General features: G+C 36.1%; 1 long non-coding RNA gene across 1 annotated transcript in view; it reads right to left on the bottom strand.

The window, feature by feature from the left end:
- Positions 1 to 856: 856 nt before the first annotated feature.
- The window catches only part of LOC123870295, a 42,826-nt gene continuing 20,960 nt past the window's right edge, over positions 857 to 22,722 (bottom strand). Inside the window, exons 2-3 of the long non-coding RNA XR_006797049.1 lie at positions 12,549 to 12,553; positions 857 to 873 (exon numbers count right to left, since the gene is read on the bottom strand). This is a non-coding gene — a long non-coding RNA (uncharacterized LOC123870295). The remainder of the gene's footprint in view (positions 874 to 12,548; positions 12,554 to 22,722) is intronic.

Consider the following 22,722-nt stretch of genomic DNA (forward strand, 5'->3'; position numbering starts at 1 on the left):
GTAACAAGTACGAAGGCGCGAAAAGAACAGAAACTAGCATCAAAGTTCTAGCCAACAAGATTTCTTGCTTTGTAAAGTCGCTTGTTAGTATGCATGCTCTCTTAGTTGCACCGCGACGAGGAGTCCTTACCAGAGCTTTTGTTTTCTGCAAAGTGATGGCGGCGGAGACAAAAGTTTCAGGGTTGGCAAAAGAAAATTAATAAAAACTTGCGAGCGTTCGTGGGACACGTCAAAGTGAAGCATGCGAAACTTTGCGTATAAAATGCGCTGCTTGGTGCATTCTTGCTCATATGGATGGATATGCTGCCCAGTTTCTGTGATATCGTTGCATCTTTTTTTATTTATTTATAATTATTTCATGTAGGACAGCATGACTTTATCTTTATATTTTTTTTAAACAAAGTTTTATAATCACAGTCCCACTAAGGCGTATGTGTGTGTGTGTATCTTTGTTGCTTCTTCACGTAAAACTTCTCCGGAAAACCTCCCGGAACTTCGAAAAACCTAAATCTACGCGGACGAAGTCGCGGGCATTAGCTAGCATGTAAATATGCAATGCATAAGCAATCCAATTATTACACTACCTTTAGTTATTGAATGCAAAGGAGGAAAAATCTTTTCCAAAATTTAAAGCCGAGTTAAAAAAGTACTGTCAGACATAATAGATAGATAGATATATATTATAGTTTGTTAACTTAGGATATAGCATGTTTTGAAATATTATTATTGTATAAAGTCACCGTACCTTTAAAAATTATGTTTTATCTATATTTATATTTAGAATTATTCTCATATAAGTGAACATTGTTCTTCTGAGAAATAAACTCTTTAAACCTAAAACCGACCGTTTCCGTGCAACCTCGAAAAACAGATCTCAACGAAACGTGTATGCATCTGCACGGTCTGCCATGTTGCAACTTTAGATCGGACTACTTGTTTTGCGCTTAATGTACTTTTCAACTTATCAATTTAATTAGCAGTGAAATAGCACCGTTGACAACCCTGGAAAAATTGAATGGATGCATAGGAATAAATTAATTTCCAGTAACAATGCTTCTTAAGCCTCAAAGTATGAGGTCTTCGGATAAGGAAGAAGAAACGTTTCACAATGCATAAGGAAAAGAGGGAGCTTTAATTCAAAGATCATACAATTGACATGGAAATTATACTCTGAAAAAATAGACTTTAATGAATAAGAAATTTAATATTACTATACATTTCGCAGGAGGTACTATAAATCGCAGGCCACATTAAGGTTAACGTCTATGCCCAACAACGCCATAATAATCAACACCTTAAACTGAGTGGCCACACTTGAACGGCGTCTAATGCCAATAGAATTGGGGTTTAAATCGTCTAAAGCCAAACGGCATTGTGAAAGCCGTTGTACGTTGATCGTCGCTATATCTACATTTAACGCCGTTGAACATCGCATTGCTAGCGAGCCGTTCGCATTTGAAAACAATCTCATAAAGTCAACCTTGCACCGCTGACCTATTGCGGATTCAGCCTTCACTTAAAAAAAACCGGTCAGGTGCGAGTCGGACTTGCACACGAAGCGTTCCGCAACATGGCACAAGAAATCTCAAATAAGTAGGTACTTAGCTATACTAATTTGCAAGTTAATGACAGATAGCGCCATCATAATATGATTTATTAAACTAATTATTTGGTCAGAAACCCACGGAATTCACCCACCCAGAATTCACGGTTTTCGGATTTTGCCGTTTACTTGTGCTTTATGACGTTGCTACCTGACTCTCACGTTTCTTTGATTTTCAGGCTTTAATTCCGTTTACTTGACAGACACGACAGACAGAGAACAAAGTGATCCTATAAGGGTTCCTTTTTTAATTGGTGGGTGTTTATTTTGTTCCCCCCATTTCATAATAAAATAAGAAATCACACTTTCACATTTTCAGTAACGCATAAAATAAACGTATGCCCGTGACTTCGTAATGCATAGGTTACTTTTGAGGTACGGAACCCTAGAAATCACCTATTCATTACAAAAATCTGCTTTCCAGTGTAAATTTTTGCTTTTGCATAGCGCCCGGAGCGTCGCGTCCCCTGTTGTGAACAGTGTCGCTCATAGACTATGCAACGCCGCGCTTTGTACGATATTAAAAATGCAAATACAGAGACGGGTGAAAAGTCTAGCTTTCTGGGTCAACAAGACTTGTAAGCTGGGAACTGATTATGCCTGGATTATGAGGACAATGCCTGGTTGACGTGCGGCTTATTTGTCAGGTTAGGATGTTCAATTGGGGATGACGCGGTGCTGGGTGCGATTACTGGGTTGGCCCACAACTTTTTTTAAATCTGATGTTTTTAAGGGACTTTTATACATGACCAATATTCCAACCCCATCGTTACAAACTAAAATAAAATCAAACTATGGCTAAATCTAAAAGCATAACAATTTGAGATATAAGTAGTCACTAACAAATTCCATGCATTTTCATTACCGAAATACTCAAAGGTTTGATTGAGATATAGTTAAAAATACCAATATTCATATTTGAATTTATTAGGTACTAGCTGATGCCCGCAGCTTCGCTCGCGTGGATTGGTCAGATCCCCTGCAGCATCAGGATTGAGAAGTTGGACTCCAAATTTTTTATGAAACAATTTCGCAAAGTTCCTCTATCGATTAAAAAAGAAATGACGCAAATCGGTTCAGAAATCTCGGAGATTTCAGTGTACATAGGTAGAAAAACACAACTCCCTTTTTGAAAGTCGGTTAAAAAAGTAGCCTATGTTACTCCCTGGTCAATTTTCTATTTGTCTGTGAAAATCCCGTCAAAATCGGTTCAGCCGTTCCCAAGATTAGCCTTTTCAAACAAACAGACAGACAGACAGACAGACAGACAGACAAAAATTTTAAAAACGAGAAAAAAATTTTTTAAATTTTAAAAAATTTAAAATTTTTTAAAATTTAAAATTTTAAAAAATTTAAAATTTTTTAAATTCAGTTATAGTATCGTTCAAATAACCATATGACCTTAACATGCGGTAGTTATTTCGAAATTACAGACAGACACTCCAATTTTATTTATTAGTATAGATGCAGTTTTTTGTTACGAAATTCTCAATACTGGCTCGGAGTTAGGAAGTTGGTGGTGTTTCACTCGTCGATACCGCACTGAATGTATAGTGCGCGACAGATTGAGATACCGGGGTCCCCCCCCCCCCCCCCGCCTCATGCTCCGATTGCCATCTCAACCTGTCGCGTACTATAGTCATACCTCCTCTCCTTCTGTAGTATTGGATTTCTGTCATAATGTAATATAATCAAACGTAATATAATCATCGTTTACACAATGGACCATCTCCCCCAATCCACCACAGACCGCTCTATCAACAAATTCCACAACCTACCCCAATCCCCCAAACGCTAACAATGTTCAAACGCGAGTGCCTCACCATACACTTTGCAGCATCCCACAGGGACGAGACGAGACCCAAACGTGTCAGATTTGATTTTAGTGCTCAATTACATACTAAACTAAGTTTGTAATAAGCTGACAGTAGATCCATTAATTATAATACCTTTAACCTTACCTATAATAATACCTTTGAGCCCCTGTAATTTTAAAATTACATATTTTTAGAAAAATCTAAAACACCACAGGCACAGATATTAGTTTCTAGAATATGTCTGCAAAATTTTATGGACTTTGGTTGCTTAATATTCAAATGAAATTGGAACTACGATTGTATGAAGCGAGTGACGGAAAGAGTCCTGTTAACAGACATAAGGTAGCACACACAAATACTATAATTTAAAATTCAAATCCCAACGATATCGATCTCCAATTTAACTTTGCAAGTTTTCCGATGTTCCATAAAACAAATGCATCGCTGGCTTCGGTAACTTTTCCAATATATATTCGGAAAGTACCTTGGACAGTAGTTACAATTGGGGATATGGAATGATAAGTTACGTGTATAGCAAAGATTTGTACTTCATCGAACCTGAAGTGCACTCTGTTGGTTATAATAATGTAACTAGCTAAAACTTAGCACTATTAATACTACCTAAACACGATCTAATACCAATAACCGTTTTCCTTATACTTGCAGTTTTGGTGGTGTAGTATTCTTCAAAACCTGCAATGTATAGCGTGCAAAACTCGGGGTCAATGCCCCGCCTACAACACAGCATTGACCCTGCGGCATTATAACTCAATTATAACTGCACAACATTCGTCATAATAATATGTTTTTTTATGTAACCTCCAACCACACAGTACTCATGTGCTCCAGCATCCGTTTTAAAAATATACGGGTTTTTTCAAAATTAATTATTTTTCGCGTTTTACGGTAGTATTTTATAAGTAATCATCAGTACAGTCACCTGTGCTCATTTTTGCTACCGAGCGTTCTAAATACATCTGTATATCGGTATTTTACAGAACATATTTCGGAGAGTATGTCCAAGAAATTTTTGACCTGGTTCCTCTTTTATCTTTCCACTATTGTTCAAATAAGACTTCGACAAGACGACGACACGACTACGACACAACTACGACAAGACTACGACAAGATCACGACAAGATCACAACAAGATATGATGAAACTACGACAAGACGACGACAACACTACGATGACAAGACTAATACAAAACTACGACAAGACTACGACAAGTTTACGTTAAGACTACAAGACAATATCAAGGCTACGATTATACTACGACAAGACGACGACGAGACTATGCTATTAAAGTACTCAGTGTCCTGTTACAACCAGTCCACAAGACTAAAATTCGTAAAAGTCTTCAGTCTACGTAGCAAAGAGCCAATTAAAAAAGAATTTCGCAACCCCCAAGTTTATTATCAAAGTGAAATACAAATCCATCAACAAAATGCAGAGGGCTCCAAAAACAATCAAAAGTGACAGTAAAAAAGCGCACAGTGGGCAACATAAGGTTCCCCTGGGGGCCGGATGAGGGAAATTAATTCCGCATCTTCATCAAGACGTCATCGCTGCAAGGGATGATCACAGACTAGGGGAAAGTAGACGGACCTCTCGCGTATCAATTTATTAATTAACTATGAGCAAGCCTGGCATATGAGCACGTTAGGGATGTTTTTAGGGTCCCATACCCGAAGGGTGCCAATGGGACTTTATCATTAGTCCATCCGTCTGTCTGCCACCGGGCTGTGTCTCTTGAATCGTAATAGGTAGAGAGTTGAAATTTTCATATTCATGTGTATTTCTATTGTATTGTATTTAGTAGCACTACTAAAACAAAAAATTATAAAAATTCCAAAATTCGTAATAAAATGATAAAAAATTAAAAATAAAACAAAAATACTAATCTTATACCGAGGCCTTCTTGTGCGAAATTGACTCGCACTAAACCGGTTATTTTAATGACCTTACAAAGCGTCTAGTACTTATCCATCAAAAATAAAGCTATACACTTTGCCATCGCGGTGGCAATTTTTTTCGGCAGGGTCCCCGAAAGATTTATATTACGATACATTCAAGGCGTAGCTTTTAACAAGTGCGGCGCAAGCGTTGTATTAACTTTACACTGATAAAGCTAAGCAAGTACTTGTGTTATTTTTTTTAATAAACAATCTTTCTATTTCTCTTTCATAACATAACTACTTAGCTTAATTAACTTTGAGCATTAATGTAGAAGGAGTCTGTGCTTGTAAATGCTTGAAATAAAATTGTAGGAGGAACTAACTACATACTACGCAATCGGCTTCTATAATCAATTATTCTCCGTCCCTATTTCATGTGAAGTTCATTTTTATTCCTTTAGTCTAAGACAATGTTTAACAATTAGTTAATGGAACTCGGATGTTTTAGAGAGGGTGGTAAATTGGTAATTTCTATGTTTGCCAAAGGATGTTATTAAAAATCCGGAAAATGGCAGCCTTGTTTTTCCCTTTTAGCTAACTATTCTCGAGGAATTTTGCAACGCTGTCGATGCAAAATCTAGTAAATATATGTTGCCATGACTGGTATAATATCAATGTTGCGATATAGGGTTATAGTATCATATGGGATCCTTTTTCCACATGCAATCTGTGGAACTAACTCCCTTTGACGGTGTTCTACTAGATTACAACATGGGGTTATTCATGGGGCGGATCAACAAATTCTTGAAAGGCCGGCGCGGCGGCGGCAACGCATTAGCGGTTTCTCTGGTGCTGCAAATGTGGTGGGTGGCGGTAATCACTTTACATCAGGGGATTCGCCTGTTCATCTGCTTGCTGTTTTTATTTAAAAAATCATATTTTTTTTTATATACTTACTTATCATTTTTTTTTAAATATCATTTTTTTTAATTAAAAAAAAAAGATTTTATTTAAAATAATGATGATATCAGATATGATTTTATTGTAATGGCATATACATACATAATAATATGTATACAGATTAACACTAAGCTTATACATGTACTAATAAATTTTACACAATTTTAGTGGGGATGACAGTCTAGAATTTAGATTCTAGAGGCAAGTGCGCAAGTACGGCATTCCGAACCAGTGGTAAACTATTTTGACGATGCAAAAACACTTGTAAAAGTCTACTTAAATAAAAATCTATTCTATTCTATTCTATGAGTAATTTAAAATATAATATACCTACTCATCAAAATAAAAACAATAATGTAACTTTTCCTATCCATAGTCACGTAATTACGTGCCTTAATCAACATTTTTACTATACCTACATAAATAATTAAGTTTCACATTATTATATAAAGTATTGTAATTAAAGTCGCCAACACGGAAAACCGCAAAATAAAATGTGCTGCAATTACAATAATGGTTTTATTTGCACAAAAGTTGGTATTTAATTTCGTACTACGACTCTGGCTTTTGATTATCTTCTTTGTGGTTTTAACTGTGCGGTAATACAAGTTCTATGGTAACAACGGAGTTACAGGAAGTAGCTGTTACCTATAATTGTACTTTAGTTTTCTGCGTCATTCATTAGGGTCTATACAGACCTAGGGTCTATACTTTTCCTTCGGACTGCAAGCCAATGGGAAACTGCATTACTAACCTACATTTGAGCAAATAAATGATTATGATTATGATTATGCAGTTTACGCGCTGTTGTTTAATGACCTCCTTGACACAGTGGTGAGAGTTGTGGTCTTATCTATAAATAGGAGGTCCCGAGTTCGATCCCCGGCAGGGGCAATTTAGGAAATTATAATTTCTAAATTGTCTCTGGTTTGTTTCGGGAGGCTGCTGACAAAGTAGTACCGCTAAGCGATTTAGCGTTCCAGTACGATAGTGTATAAATTTCATATTCTAAAGCGGTTTAAATAAGAAACAAGGGACGTGTTCAATGTTCATGTAATTTCCACTACCTACCTACTGGTGCATGTCATGCAGTTAGGGTATTTTGAATAATTTAATTGAATTTCTAATTCAATATTCGGTTTTGGATCAACGTGCTACAGCAAATACCAAAAGGTTTATAACTCATTTCGTCTACGAGCTAGAGATCTGTTACATGCGGGCAGACAGACAGACAGACAGTCAGACATACAGACAGATAGACAGACAGACAGCTGCAGCAGAGTGACATAAATAGAGCTCCGTTTTTACCCTTTGGGTAGGTACGGAACCCTAATAATGGAATATCATGGTAGGTACCTACATTAGTATTTCTTATGAAAGACATCACAGACAAAAGCTAGTGGACGAATAAAGCAGATACCTACTCAGAAAAAGGGAAAAGATAGGCTATTTGCCGTGCACTCGTCCCTTCAAACACTCCAAAGGAATGGATTTCAGCAGAATTTTTCCTCCGATTGTAAAATATAACTCAACTATATCAACTATTGCACTTGGGAACACCGTCGCTATAAGTACCTATCAGTGAAAGAGTTTTTGAAATCGGATAGGTAGTTTCGGAGGTCAACTCAGTAGGTACACCCTTAACTCATAAACTTTACCTCTTTACTTTTTAATTATTTTTTAAATATTAATTTCGTCCATTTTGATTTTTTTTTATTTGTTGTTATAGCGGCAATAGAAATACATATTCTGTGAAAATTTCAACTCCCTAGCTAAGTATTACGGTTCACGAGATACATCCCGCTAACTGACAGACGAACGGACAGCGGAGGCTTGGTAATAGGGTTCCGTCGGCAGCCTTCGTGTGCGGAACCCTAAAAATGTAGGTACGTAAAGCAAGAAACATACACACAGTAAGAAATTCACATTGTTTCTTGTATATGAAGGGTATATACTCGTAATTTACATAAACCCAAACTAATATTGTTAGAAACTGAACAACTGAATGCATTTACGATGTACAGAGACTCTAAGCTCAGTGGTAGTTAGTATAAAATGCTTATTTATAGAATTTTACACCTTATTCACAGTTATTTAAGATTTAAAATTCTTTGAACGATAATAGAGTGTACATCAAAGTAATGTATAGTATAGATCTCGTGTCTCGCAGTCTAGTGCATAAACTTTGAATTTATTTAGACATTTTAAAATTTATGTCGATAATAAAAGTCTTTAGTGCTCCCCGTAAAGTATTAGAGAGCTATTCACCCGGGAGTGCAATTCCTGTTCAACAAACTGTTTCAGGTTATGAAAGATCGCGTGTTTCAAGCATTTCCTAGCAAAATAACTTATTACTTAATTACTTTAGCAGGATGAAAAATACATTTTCCTTGGAGTAATACGACGGAATTCTTATATTTTCTCTTATGTATTTGAGTTTCTTTTGAAGCGGTTAAGAAATTAAATACGTAGAGAGTAAAATGTAGTAGATGTGTGTGTATGTTATGTTCAAAAAACCGGCCAAGTGCGAGTCAGACTCGCGCTCCGAGGGTTCCGTACTCGGGTATTTTTTCCGACATTTTGCACGATAAATCAAAAACTATTATGCATAAAAATAAATGAAAATCTGTTTTAAAAGGTACAGGTAAAGCCCTTTCATATGATACCCCACTTGGTATAGTTATCTAACTTTGAAAATATAAACACATTTTAATTTATTTTTTTCAACGATGTAACCACAAATTCACAGGTAAGTAAGTCTCTCTTTCATAATATGATACCGACTTGGTATAGTTATCTTACTTTGAAAATACTAATTATTTATTTGTTTATAAACAATTTTAATTTTTTTTGTGATGCAACCACAAATTTACGGTTTTCGGATTTTTTACTTTACCTACTTGTGCTATAAGACCTACCTACCTGCCAAATTTCATGATTATAGGTCAACGGGACGTATCCTTTAGGTTTTCATAGCCGACACTCCAGACGGACAGACAAACAGACTGGCAGACAGACAACAAAGTGATCCAATAAGAGTTCCGTTTCTCCTTTTGAGGTACGGAATCTAAAAAAGAAGAAGCATTAGGTTTCCAATTTAGTGTTAAATAACTCATTTAAGAGTGCAATACAGATGTAAACAAGCATCAATGTCAGGTTAGCGAAGTGGAATCTGGCGTGCTTTCGAAAGGGAGTTGGTCTCGGGCGGGCGCTATAAATCGAAATAAACTCGCTCGAATTCAGTGTTGCACTCCTGAGGATAAATAGCTCTGACGTGAGCGAAATCCATTCCGTTCCGTATTTTTGTTTCACTACAATACTTACCCATTGTGGAGTTTATCCAGGTGCATTGTAACTTATAGATTGCTGAAAAGCTTTCATATTTCTGTAGATACAATAAAATATTGGTAGATATAATAAGTATGTGGTAAATTATTTGACGATTCAAAAGCACTTGTAAAAGTTTAGTTGAATAAAAATCTATTCTATTCTATTCTAAAACGTTTGTATACCTAGGCTGTTTTGGAAATAAAATTGTACATTAACTAATCGTAATTAAAATAAATTCAAAAACCCTGCCATAACATTAACTAAAAATTAAATATTTTCACTTTTGAAAATGCCGCCGTACAACCTTCATATTGTTTTTTTTTTTTTTTTAAATTATAGCCAGTGTTACTCAGGATGATGTACAGATTCTTAGTTTACCTGATACGTCTAAATCTGTTCAAGCATTTAGAAGCTATAATGGAATAAATAAACTTATATAAATACATGATCCCTGAAAACATTATACTTACTCTTTCTTTGGGCAGTCGTGTAGTATTATTATTAATAGATAGGTATTTAATACTTATGTGTGTACCTAGGTCATCAATCATCACCATTGTTCCTGCAATTTCAACTGCGTGGATTTAGGTTTTTAAAAATCCCATGGAAATTCTTTGATTTTACGGGATAAAAAGTCTTTATCCGTCTATGAGATGCAAGCTATCTCTATACTAAATCAGTTTAACGGATGTGCCGTAAAAGGTAACAGACAAACACATCACACTAATATTATAAAGGCGAAAGTTTGTATGTGTGTGTGTGTGAGTGTGTGTATGTTTGTTACTCCTTCACGCAAAAACTACTAGACGGATTTGGCTGAAATTTGGAATGAAGATGAATAATATCCTGGATTAGCACATAGGCTACTTTTTATCCCGGAAAATCAAAGAGTTCCCACGGGATTTCGAAAAAGCTAAATCCACGCGGGCGAAGTCGCGGGCATCGGCTAGTTTATTATAATATCGATATTGTTTCTTAAAATCTTTAAGTTAAATTAGTGAATCTCTCAAGTAGGTATACGTAGTATTCAAAAGTAATTTTATTGTGATTATTTTACTTTTATAATCACAATAAAATTACCAGAACAATCTTCTAACTTCAAAGCAAAGTAAAGCTAAAAGGCCTTTGTTTATTTTCCAGGCATTATCTCAATTTACTAAGATTTTGCATTGTTTTCGACAATCTTTTAGATTGTCTACCAAATTCCTCTTAAGACATAAAATGGTCCCTTATATTTTATAAGAACGCAAGAGAATGTTTTACGCTCGAAAAAATCGCGTGATAAATAAATTAGGCTCAGATTTCTTAAGCGTACGTTTTTTTTGTATTCATGCTATAGTCAATGTTCGAAACACTGATACTAGGCAATCCTCAGAATGACCGTCAGATTTCAGCCATTCAAGGCCAAACTTCAACCTTTGAAATGAAACCAATTTTAACGTAGTCCAAAAATTTTGTGTAAAGTGTAACACTTAAAGTTTTTCTTACTGTTCTTATTTTCTTATTATTACCACTATTAAGTTCGTGGCGAAACACTGCGTCTATTCTATGAAAAGTCTGTTATAGAATTGATCATTTGGTTTCAAAGGTTGAATGTTTGGCCTTGAATAATTGCTTATCTATCTGACGGTCATTCTGAGGATTGCCTGGTATCAGTGTTTGGAACATTGACTATAGCATGAATATAAAATGGCGGCGCTTGTTCAAAATGGCGGAAAGAATAATATGTCACGCTGGCACGTGAGAAGCTATGTCGATTTATTTTAGACTTCATCTCAAATTGGAAAGGATGTCTCGTGACGATGTGTTTATTTTCGCGACGACACACAAACCTAAATAAGATTTTCCTGTTATGCGACTTTATTAATTTATCTATTGACCCATTAAAATAAAACAGCACTCAAATAATTAATTCCTAACTATGATTAATGATACATTTGTAGTAAACAAAAGTTTGAATTCACTAAATTATTTCAAAAATTGTCTATCAAAAAGTGTAAATGTGCTTTTGAGTTTGAGGTCCTATGAAGCTCTACCCAATTTTGCTTTCGTATCTTCCTTAGGACACAATATTAGGTACAAAGGGTCCTACCGCTATTATACAATACACGGGCCACTTTAAAGAAATTATTTAAAAACGTAAAGGAAGATAAGAAGGGAAAATAGGGTAGAGTTTCTTAGGACCCCGTTAGTTTAGTTACAATACCACCTTTTTCATCATTATGAGGATGGAAAAGAGACCTTTCTCTAACCTACGAGATCCATCCCGCCTATGAATCGTTGAACTATAGGTTTCGGTTAGAAAAGTAAAGGGATCTCCATTACATCACTAAAGTAAATAAGCGGGCACTTTAATTATGTCGACCATGCGGCCTACATTGTGCAGAAGGTCCCGGAAGGTCCGTCCGGGTCATTGCACCCTCACAACACCATCCCTATTATTATACCTACATTCTCTGCACATTCCCCTGCTTTTAGCTCAATGAAATTCCGCCTCGGTTAAAGTTGAGGCCACATTGCTACGTGAAATAATAAAAATACCGTTATTTTATATCCCGGCAACAGAACACAACGTTATTTTGTTATTTCGAGCTCAACTTTTTTGTTATTGAAAATTTTGCTTCTGGCTATGATTTACGTGATACCATCACGTAAATCAAGATAATGGGAATGGTTAATTAAACGTCCTAGTACAACTTTCAAGCTATCTAACGTTTTGTCATTTTGTATGGACTTACATCATTTAGATTATTCGCCCTACTTCGCACGGATGAAATGTACATACTAATGTGCTATAGGTATACCTGTTTCAAAAGAAGAAGCCAGCATTTTCGTTAAAAGCTCTCAGTCAGGTTGATTTCTTCCGACATACATCTTGAACAATTATCACCATATTCCAACAAATTAACAACAAACAAATTTTAAACTATACATAAGTACATAACCTTTCTAATGAATCACTCTATCTATTGATGAAAACCGCATTAAAATCTGTTGCCTAGTTTAAAAGATTCAAACGAACGCCTGACGGACGGACGCCTGAAGCAACTTTGTTTGAAAAAGTCAAAACCTAAGATACCCAAAATTCACTGGGCTCCCTTGTTTTCGTCATCGAGGATCCTTGACATAAAAAATAGAGAAATAACTTAAGTAAAAGGAAAATGCTACCAACAAAGCACACGAGGGGCATTTTTATTAATATTACTAAGCAAAATGCTATGCTCAAAAGATAAGAGAACACTTAAGGCCATAAAGTGATTACCCTTTCGGCCGTATTTGCGGGCTTTCCTATGGGACAATATGACGGGATTGTTTGTCTAAACTGCGCTTCCGCGAATTCGTCCGTAATAAAAGAAGAAGGGTTTTATCGACTTTTCTGAAATGTGCAAAATTATGTCATTTTCGAAATGCAAGTACTGGCCAAAATAAGTTTATTAGTAAAATAATTTTTATTTTTTATTGAAAATATTACAATAAAACTTAAAGCTAGCCTTATCTAATTACTATACAAATCATGCCCGCGTGGAATGGTGCCGAGAATACTGGCTGCATTTCCGCGTTGGACAGCCAGGCTGATCCGTTGCGCATATAAAATATAAAATAATTGTACAATATTAATTTACCATCAACAGTTCCTTATTATCCGTTACTTAGGCGGGCAGTAACCCTGCAGCATCAGGATTGAAGAGTTAAAACTTGGAATTCAATTGTAAAATCTGTAGGTACCTAAAATAGGTCGAGTTGGTTCACTCAGATTTTTTTATGGGACCATCTCGCAGACTTCCTCAATTGGGAAAAAACTCAAATCGATTCAGAAATATTGGAGAAATCGGTGCATATTTTTTATTTTGTATTTATTTATTCTTTATTGTACACGACACAAAGCATAATAATATGACAGATTAGGTGTATATCTAAGTGTTTCGTATAAAGGAAGGTTCCTAGATGTATAATAATATATAGTATACCTACTAAAACATTTTGAAATTATGTAATTATGATAATAAAAAATATTCAAAATCGTTTCATTGATCTGAGATAATCGCGCCCATACAATTCATGCATATGGGTCGAATACATAGCCTTCTTTTCTGAAGTCAGTCAAAAAGAGTAGGCAGTGCCTTGTTTTCTACATTAAGTGCATCATGTTTGCATATCACACTCTGGTGAGGTCAATATTCTAGTTATTCAGATGAAGTTTCCAGACGTCTGCATACAATGCGACTGCTACTTATCGAGTCACGAATCTTTTCGCCAGATGTTGCCGAAATTTATTAACTTTTCGTTTTGCATTTACACTACACAGTCACATGGCTGAAATATATCTGTGTTATTCACTTAAACATAAACTATAACAATCTGTAAGTAAAACAATCACACTACTACACTACTACACACTTAAGTAGGTCGCGTGGGTTTAGGTTTTTAACCCCCGACCCAAAAAGAGGGGTGTTATAAGTTTGACGTGTGTATCTGTGTGTCTGTGTATCTGTGTATCTGTGTATCTGTCTGTGGCATCGTAGCGCCTAAACGAATGAACCGATTTTAATTTACTTTTTTTTGTTTGAAAGGTGGCTTGATCGATAGTGTTCTTAGCTATAATCCAAAAAAATTGGTTCAGCCGTTTAAAAGTTATCAGCTATTTTCTAGTTTTCTTGTAGAAAAGAAGGTTAGATAACCCTTAGGTTCATAATATTCAAGTGTCAATTGACAAATGTCAAGCTGTCAAGACGGACGTTGCCTAGATATACATAATTATTTATTTGAAAATGATTTGTCGGGGGTGTTGAAAATTTTTAATTTACACTTGTTAAAAATACTGTGAGAATTTTCCGGGATAAAATTTAGACATATTATAAGCTATAGCCTATATCTAAATATTCCAAATTTCCATTTAATTCACCGAAAATAGTTGTCATTGCAGCGGGGAAGAGTGAGAATAATCCAAACATCTAAACAAGTGTGTCTGTCTCTCTGTTCCCACGGGATTTTTTAAAAACCGCGAAGTCATAGTTAAATAATAAAACAGTTAATCAGTTTCTTAAGTCAGCTTTAATTCTCTAGTTACGAATATTTGTGTATATATTTTTTACACGTAGTTAATTGATGCTGACTTAACTTTTGTGAAACCTTTGTGACATAGAAATTGTTTCCTTGTTTTTTGGTTAAGTACCTATAACAAGTATAAGTATAATGTTTGGTTTCCGTATAAGCCAGTAAACTCATCAACGCCAACCCCGATTCATCACACTGATTCAGCTCCCCGTAATCGGCAAAAATCAAATTTCGGCGACGTCACTCACGATCCGATCCGGATTCAAATTTGGGATTCGGTAAACGAATCGGAGATTAAAACTCAGCATTTGCGAGTAGTGGTGGAAAAGGTAATTAATCTTGTCTAACCCTTTACCGGGCGAGTGTCGCGAGAGCACCGTTAACCGTTAATCTTTCCGACGTCCCGTATCTGGTCACGTTTACAAATACTATGTTAGAGCAAAAATGTGTTATCCTACGTGATTACTATAAGTACATATTGTTCTGTGGATATGTAGGTCACTTCACACTAGGTCACGCCCTAGTTCTATGCTCAGAAGTACAGTAAATTAAGTTCAATTTAATTTTAACTGTCCGTAAATCTGGCATTTATTATAAAATTAACCTTAGATTAACGTTGTCTGGTGGGCGGCTTCGGCCGTGGCTAGTTACCATCCTAAAGGCAAATCCGTGCCGCCAAGCAAGTTAGCGTTCCTGTACGATGCCGTGTAGAAACAAAAAGGGGTGTAGGGTACCCAGGGTTTAATGAAATTGCCCTACCCCTTCAAGGTTAGCCTGCTTCCATCTTAGATTGCATCATCACTTACCACCAAGTGAGATTGCAGTCAAGGGCTAAGTTGAATCTGAATAAATAAATTAAATAAATAAATGTGGAAAACGTCCTGATTTGATTTGTTCATACTAAATGTAACAAGTTTTAAAATTCTGTTACAAGTATGCTCCATAAAACCATAGTGCGAGTAAATGATAAAAACTGCTCAAGTGCGAGTCGAAGTCGTACACGAAGGGTTCCGTGCCATCGGACAACACATAAAACCTTTTTTGTGTGTAATCAGAAGTTCAAGGTTCTCTATTACTTTTACTATTTTGTGCTTTAGGACATAGCTACCTGCCAAATTTCATTATTTTCATGAGGTCAACGAGAAGTAACCTATAGAATTTGATCCCCTTGACGGGTCTTGACAGACAAACAGACAACAAAGTGATCATACAAGAGTTCCTTTTTCCTTTTGAGGTACGGAGGTCTAAAAACCCTAAATAATCCTCCAATTTCACACGAAAACCATGCAAAGCTCTAAAAAACTGTCTCCGTTATTTTCGTGACTCAAGTCACGAATTTCCTGCTATTGAACTATCTATGTTTACAAAACGGCTTCGCATAAAGTTTCTAACTGATTTCTATCGTGCCGGCTGGCAGTGAGAGCGGATTATTATCAAACGACACGAATATTGTTTCTTGTAAGCTGAAGTTTTGTAGTTAAGTTACTATATGCATGGCATTATGGGCACAAGTGTAAATTAAAAATTTATAACACCCCCGACAATTGGAGGTTACAGTAACTAGAAAAAAGCTGATAACTTTCAAACGGCTGAATCGATTTTCTTGGATGATAGCTAAGAACACTCTCGATCAAGCCACCTTTCAAACAAAAAAAAAACTAAATTAAAATCGGTTCATTCGTTTAGGCGCTACGATGCCACAGACAGATACACAGATACACACGTCAAACTTATAACACCCCTCTTTTTGGGTCGGGGGTTAAAAATCACAGCTGTTAAATAAATAAAAATAAAATAAAAAGAGCCTTTATTGCAGAACTAAACAGGTACTGTACAGTGTACAGGTTTTTCTTAATGCTACGAAAGTAATTAATTAATAATAAATAGGTAAGTACTTAAAATTATTAGATTACATTATAGCGTGGCATTATAGGACAAAATCAGAGCAGTTAACGCATACTTAAATTACACATCTAAAGATTTGGCCAATTAAACTACCTACTGAGATCCTTATAATATGTGGTCGACATCCAATCTACTCGTACGAAGCGTCTCTGATCATCGTTTCTGATGCGAACCGCTAGGGCATGGAATGCCCTCCCGGCGTTCAAGTTTCCGGCCAAGTATAACTTGAATACATTCAAGACAAGAGTGAGTGGGCATCTTCTGGGCAGGTGGGCTCCAACTCATCATTGCTCTCTTTCTCCGGCATGATATGCGTCAAGCGCAAGCCTATCTCAGAATCATATTCATTTATTTTGCTCGAATAGGTGTATCTCGCAATAAATATTAAAAAGTGATCAAAATAATTATGACGAAGTGCTTGGGTAACTATAAGGTTTGTTATTTTTTTAAAGAAAAGGAGAATGATCATACACGGGCCACGCTTGTGTCAGAAGATAATTATTTTCATAATTTATGTTTTATTTTATAATTCAGTTCGGCATAAAAAATAAAGTGCTGACTATCCCGAGATTTTTTCCTCATTTTAAAAGTACTTCAAATGTTACTATACAGAAATCCAGTCTCCATTTTTATCGGAAGACATACCATAGTGATGTTATTTTACGAAATCGATGATCAAAATCGGTGGTGGTCGAGTTATAATCGATTAAAGACTATTATTTTCATAGTAGTATTTAAAAAAATCGAGTTTTGCAAACCATCTTGATCGAATCGAATCAACTCGATAAGTGCTAGTTGCAGGTCTATGGTTTTTGCTTTCTGTCAATTTTGATAATTGCAGTCGTAGTGTTTACATACTCTATGATTGCAGTTTTCAAGGTGGTTCGAATTTAGATATTTTAATCCCATATCGTTGACCGTTGCGCGTTGTCTTGTACGTCGAGTTGAGAACTTTATTTCCTCCGTATTAAGCTCCTTATATGCTAAAACTTCATCATAAAAATATGTATAGGCAAATGCAATGGCACCTTATACATCTTCAAATAGTGATTCATTGGGAATAACTATGTACTTGCACCATATAGGCAGCACTAAAATCGTCCTGGTGATATGTGGAAACTACTACCTACTTTACTTTACCTAATAAAACTTACTTACTAAACCTAACCTAACCTTTTACATAAAACTGTTTTTCTCAGAAACTGGGAGGAATAAATTAAAAATTCTTTTTTTATATGAAAGTAGGGATATCAAGCTTTATTATATGTAAACTTTTATTGAGACACAAAAATATTTGTAAGTGGCCCAAACTCCATAGAGTGCTGTTCATTCTCTTTTGCCTTAATTTCACATTTTTATGATACAATTTTCCGATCATTCTGCCCACCTACGTTGCTGAAGCCAAAACTTTAAGACATATTACCAACCCTTTTCGTTAGTAGTCCATTGTACAACAAATTCCGAGAAGGAAAACCTCTAAGGTTCTGATTTAGTCATTACAACATTATGCGTGGGCTTCGCTCCGGAGCCGCTAAAGCAAATAAAGGGAAAAAATCTACGTGAAAAAATGTATCGATTGTTTGCAAAAACAATGTCCCAGCGTAGTTGGTGACGTGATCGGAATAAACGAAGCGTTTCGCGTAAAATGCATTACGAGCAACGCTCACAGACGAAGCGGAGTGACATCGAAATTCACTGATCGATTACGATAAAATGACAGCTACAGAATGACGATCGTAATCACTTCTGATTGGTCGATATATCTCACTATTGGACGACATGCATTGTTGCAGCAAGAATACCATAAATCCAGCCAGCTATAATGATTGAGATAGTAGTAATGATTGATGCAACTTCAACGGCTTGATTAATTCTGAGCGACAAATTTTTAATTCTTTACTTTTAAGAGGAAAATTTATACGGTACAACCTGCAGCTTTCGATATGCATCGCCCACCTCTTTTCTTCTAAAGAAGCAAAAGCAATAAATCAACCAAAACACACCACCAACACACAATACCACAAAAATCCTCTGGAACACACTCAATGTACGTTTCACTCTGACACCGGAGCACCCTCATGAGATGTCGACTGAAAATGCACAATTGCGAACTTTTTCATATCGAATACTGCACGTTATACCTACGGTACGTGATTTCCACTTCAGAACAAGTCTGCCACATCAACTATGTCAGCCACTTTGGTTTTTCGGCGAAATTCCTTGTTCCGAAAGTCGCCACTCGCCACGCCTCAACTCCACTTGCCGTCTAGCGTGCTTGGTGTGCGCTGACCCTTACTGGGACGCGGCTGGTTATCTATTTGTGAATTATTTAGCAAAGCGTTATTATACTGAGTGCGTTGGGTCGAATTTTTGCTTATGGACACCACAAACACTGGTTTGTGAAAAGAGGGGTTTCTTATTAAATATTTCTTGTATTAGTTTCGCTAGGTTTAGGTTCGGAATATAGCTTTAGGATTTACAATCTCAGTTTACGGTAAGTACGAAGAAAACACTTAACTCTATCATTGTCTCTACCTACAGAATGTTAAAAAAAACTTAGTAATTGTCAATGATAAGAAGTTAAATAAGTATAAACATTTTGGAATTTAATTAAACTTTAAGTGATAAACTGAAGTTGTTGATATCATAAAACTCTGTTTTACATGTTTTAACAAGAAACATAGATGTGTACATAATGTGCACCCACTTGAGCGATGTCATATTGTTCGAGAACTGGCTGCTGTATATGTATACCTACTTTCCTACGTCAATGTTTTCCTCTGACAGACTTACAATATCATCACCCCCCACAGTTTATTACAAGGGTAACAACGTAATTGGGATGTTACCCATACATTTCAACTAAATGAACACCTCAGGGAGTCGATCGTCTGTGTTGCTTGGCAACAAAAAGCAATGCAGCCTGTCCTCTTGCAGGACACAAGCTATAAGCTTTTGCCAAATTATCAGACCAATTGGTCATAAAAAATCATGTAAAATATCTCAAACTGAACCAAACCCATTGTATATTTCACGATATTTCAAGGTTTTTTTAATAAAAGATGAGCCTTAATAGATAAATCGTATAGTGCGAAATAGGTAGGTAGTCCTCATTCTTGACTTGTTGCTCAGTTATGTGAAGAACCCTCATTAGTTGATTCATCCATTGACGGAGGGCGTAAGTATATTTTGGATTGTTCTATTTTGTAGGCTAAGTCAAAAATATATATTTTCATTATTAAAACAAGGATATGAAGTCTTTGTCTTTTAGCAATGGAAATATTTTATGTCGGAGTGTAGCTGTATATTCAATTGCAATGAGCAAGTATAATAACAGATTCTTTAAATCAACGAGATAATTTTGTGGTTTTAAACATGACTAAGATGCAGTCGTTAAATATACTGTATCGCATTCACAGCTCGCTTTTGTTATATCTAAAGTACTTCAACTGCATGAAAAATATCCATACTTAATATTATAAATGCGAAAGTGTGTCGGTCTGTTTGTCTGTCTGCTACGTTTTCACGGCCCAACCGCTGAACCGATTTTAATGAAATTTGGTACAGACATGGGATACATACCGGGGAAAGACATAGGCTACTTTTTATCCCGGAAAATCAAAGAGTTCCTATGGGATTTTAAAAAACCGAAATACACGCTGTTGAAGCCGCGGGCATCCTCTTGTATTTTATATACGAAGGTTCTATGTCTTTTCCTAAGCGTGTTGCTCATTTAGCAACGTTAATTGAATGAATCGACTCTTGTTTATTCTGTCTGTGTTTGTTTAGGCGATAGTTTCCTTGGCTCAGTTCGAGTGAGGCGGTTTGGTTTGTTGTATAATTTGGTAATTAGTAGGAACAATCCTCTTTGGAGCAGCCTGTATAAACATGCGTTGCTTTTGAGTCTTGAGAACTGTGGAGGTTGTGGTTATGTTGTAGCGTAACTGTTGGATTTACCTGTATTTCTTAGTGATTTCTGCGGTTGAGTAAATATTGCTTCCATTTAGGGTGAATGTTACGTTATTTTTACTCTCCTTTAAAGAGCTGAGTTACTAATGCGACCATGTGGCTTTCGTAAGTCTATACTATATTAACTATATGTAAATACTATTTAATTATCATTTCTACGACTTCTAATACTACAGACCATCCTATACATACGTTTTGCTGCCTCAGACGTCGGGTTTGTCAAAATAATATTTTTAATACAGTTGCTCAAAAAGTGGCGTATTGCAGGGACGTATAGCGTTCGGGATGTGGGCTATTACATACTCGTGCTTTTTCTTTACCTTTCCCGCACTCGTGCTTTTTCTTTCCCAACTGTCAAAATATTAAAAAGAAAAACCAACCATGAAGTTTTTACTAAAAAAAAATCATAGAAGTTTTTATGATTCATGCAAATACGTATTTCTAATAAGAAGCTACTAATTTGTTTCAATATCAGATTTAATGATTTGATTGAATGAGTTTGGTTAGGTTTCATTTCATTTCATCTCATTAAATTTCATTTTCATTTCATATCAATAAAAAACTTCTACTGAAGACTTGGCTGTATGGACATAGTTCCCTTTGCCTACCAGAATGGGTGAAGAAAAAAAAAATTCTGCTTATATTCTACGGTTGGCGCCATTTTTCAGAAATTTTCTTTGCGAGTTTAGTTCTTGGTTGCCTAAAATGAGTAATTTCGACCCTAGTTTTTTATAAAGTTGTTTTAAATTAAATTAAATTAAGTTAGTTGAGTTTATTGTGTTTTTATTATTTTATTAAATTGCTTCATTTTTTCGCAACTGTATTAAAAATAGTCGTTCAGTACACGTGCGGAACCGTCATTGCAACTCGTTCCGACTGTCAACCCTCGCCTTCAGCTACGCCTCGGCTCGGGTAGACATTTGTCGGAACTCTTTGCAATGACAGCCTTTCCGCACTTGTAATGAAATATACTATTACATGTCCCAACGCTACGTCCTATCAGGCACTTCACACATTCCGTCAGTAGGTATACACATCTTCCCTTACACCTGGGCAGTCACAACAAAGAGGTCGCAATATTTTGTTATCTATTACTATTCCCTTCCATTGAATTCAACTGCGAAGGCTGTAAGCTAGGGCGTATTCACTCATTCTGGTCCCGGCAGAAATCCAGGACCCAGGCTTCTCAAAACCTGCAGTATTTACGCTGAGTCGGGGCCATTTCGTTTTGTTGCACGTGGATGCAAAACTATCTTGCCTTAAAGGTAAATAAAGATGTAATAATATTTGAATTATTTTAATCATAACTCATTAGTTGTAAGCATAAACTGAAATGTAGCTATCTCATATAATTACAGAACAAATAAAATAGGATTTTTATGCACAAACAACTCAAACTGTCTACTGTGTGAAACTATGTGAAACAAATAAAATTATTTTCTTTCATTTCGATTTCTGACATCGAGATGTTAAAAAAGATATTCCTTTTCTTTGACTTTAATGGGCAAAGTCCTGTCGAGCAACTTGTAAGTCACAATCTTATCCGGATTTCTAGTTTACGTGCTCCAATTATATCAACTGCAGAATAAAATGAAAATCGGTCAAGAGCGAGCCGTGTTCCAGCAATTACTGTCCGCGCCCTCTCGCCCCTACTTGTGAAAATGAGGGGGGAAAAGTATCTCAAAGAAAGATCAAGTTGGCTTGTCATTTGGAATAACGAACAAAGAAATAATTAAAATTTTATAATTTAGGCTACTAAGGGCGTGTTTATATGGCGCGTGAATTTATCCGCGTCTATACGTGCTTGCCGTGGTTGCTAAAGACCCTGTTTAACGTATGAACTTTACTGCTGTTTTGGTGGCTCACAGTACTGTTAATCCAGGAAAAGCTCACTGAGACTTAGGGTGAGATTTATAAAGCGCACTTTGACTTTGCTCAGACTTAAGATTGAGTTAAAACGAGACAGATTTATGTGAGAGATATACATCTGTCTGGTTTTAACTCTGGCTTAAGTCTAAGCAAAGTCTGAGTGCGGTTTATAGATCTCACCCTTAGACGCGTGGATAGCGCGCGGCAGCAGCACGCAGCAGCGCGGTCATATTGTGAGGAATTTGAATGCTCTTGCCTAGTAAATAGAGTTCACTCTCGCTTAAACACGAGAGCGCGCCTAGCGATCGAGTACCGC

This window comes from Maniola jurtina, chromosome 12 (genome assembly GCF_905333055.1).
Source record: "Maniola jurtina chromosome 12, ilManJurt1.1, whole genome shotgun sequence".
In the NCBI taxonomy this organism is placed as follows: Eukaryota; Metazoa; Arthropoda; class Insecta; order Lepidoptera; family Nymphalidae; genus Maniola; species Maniola jurtina.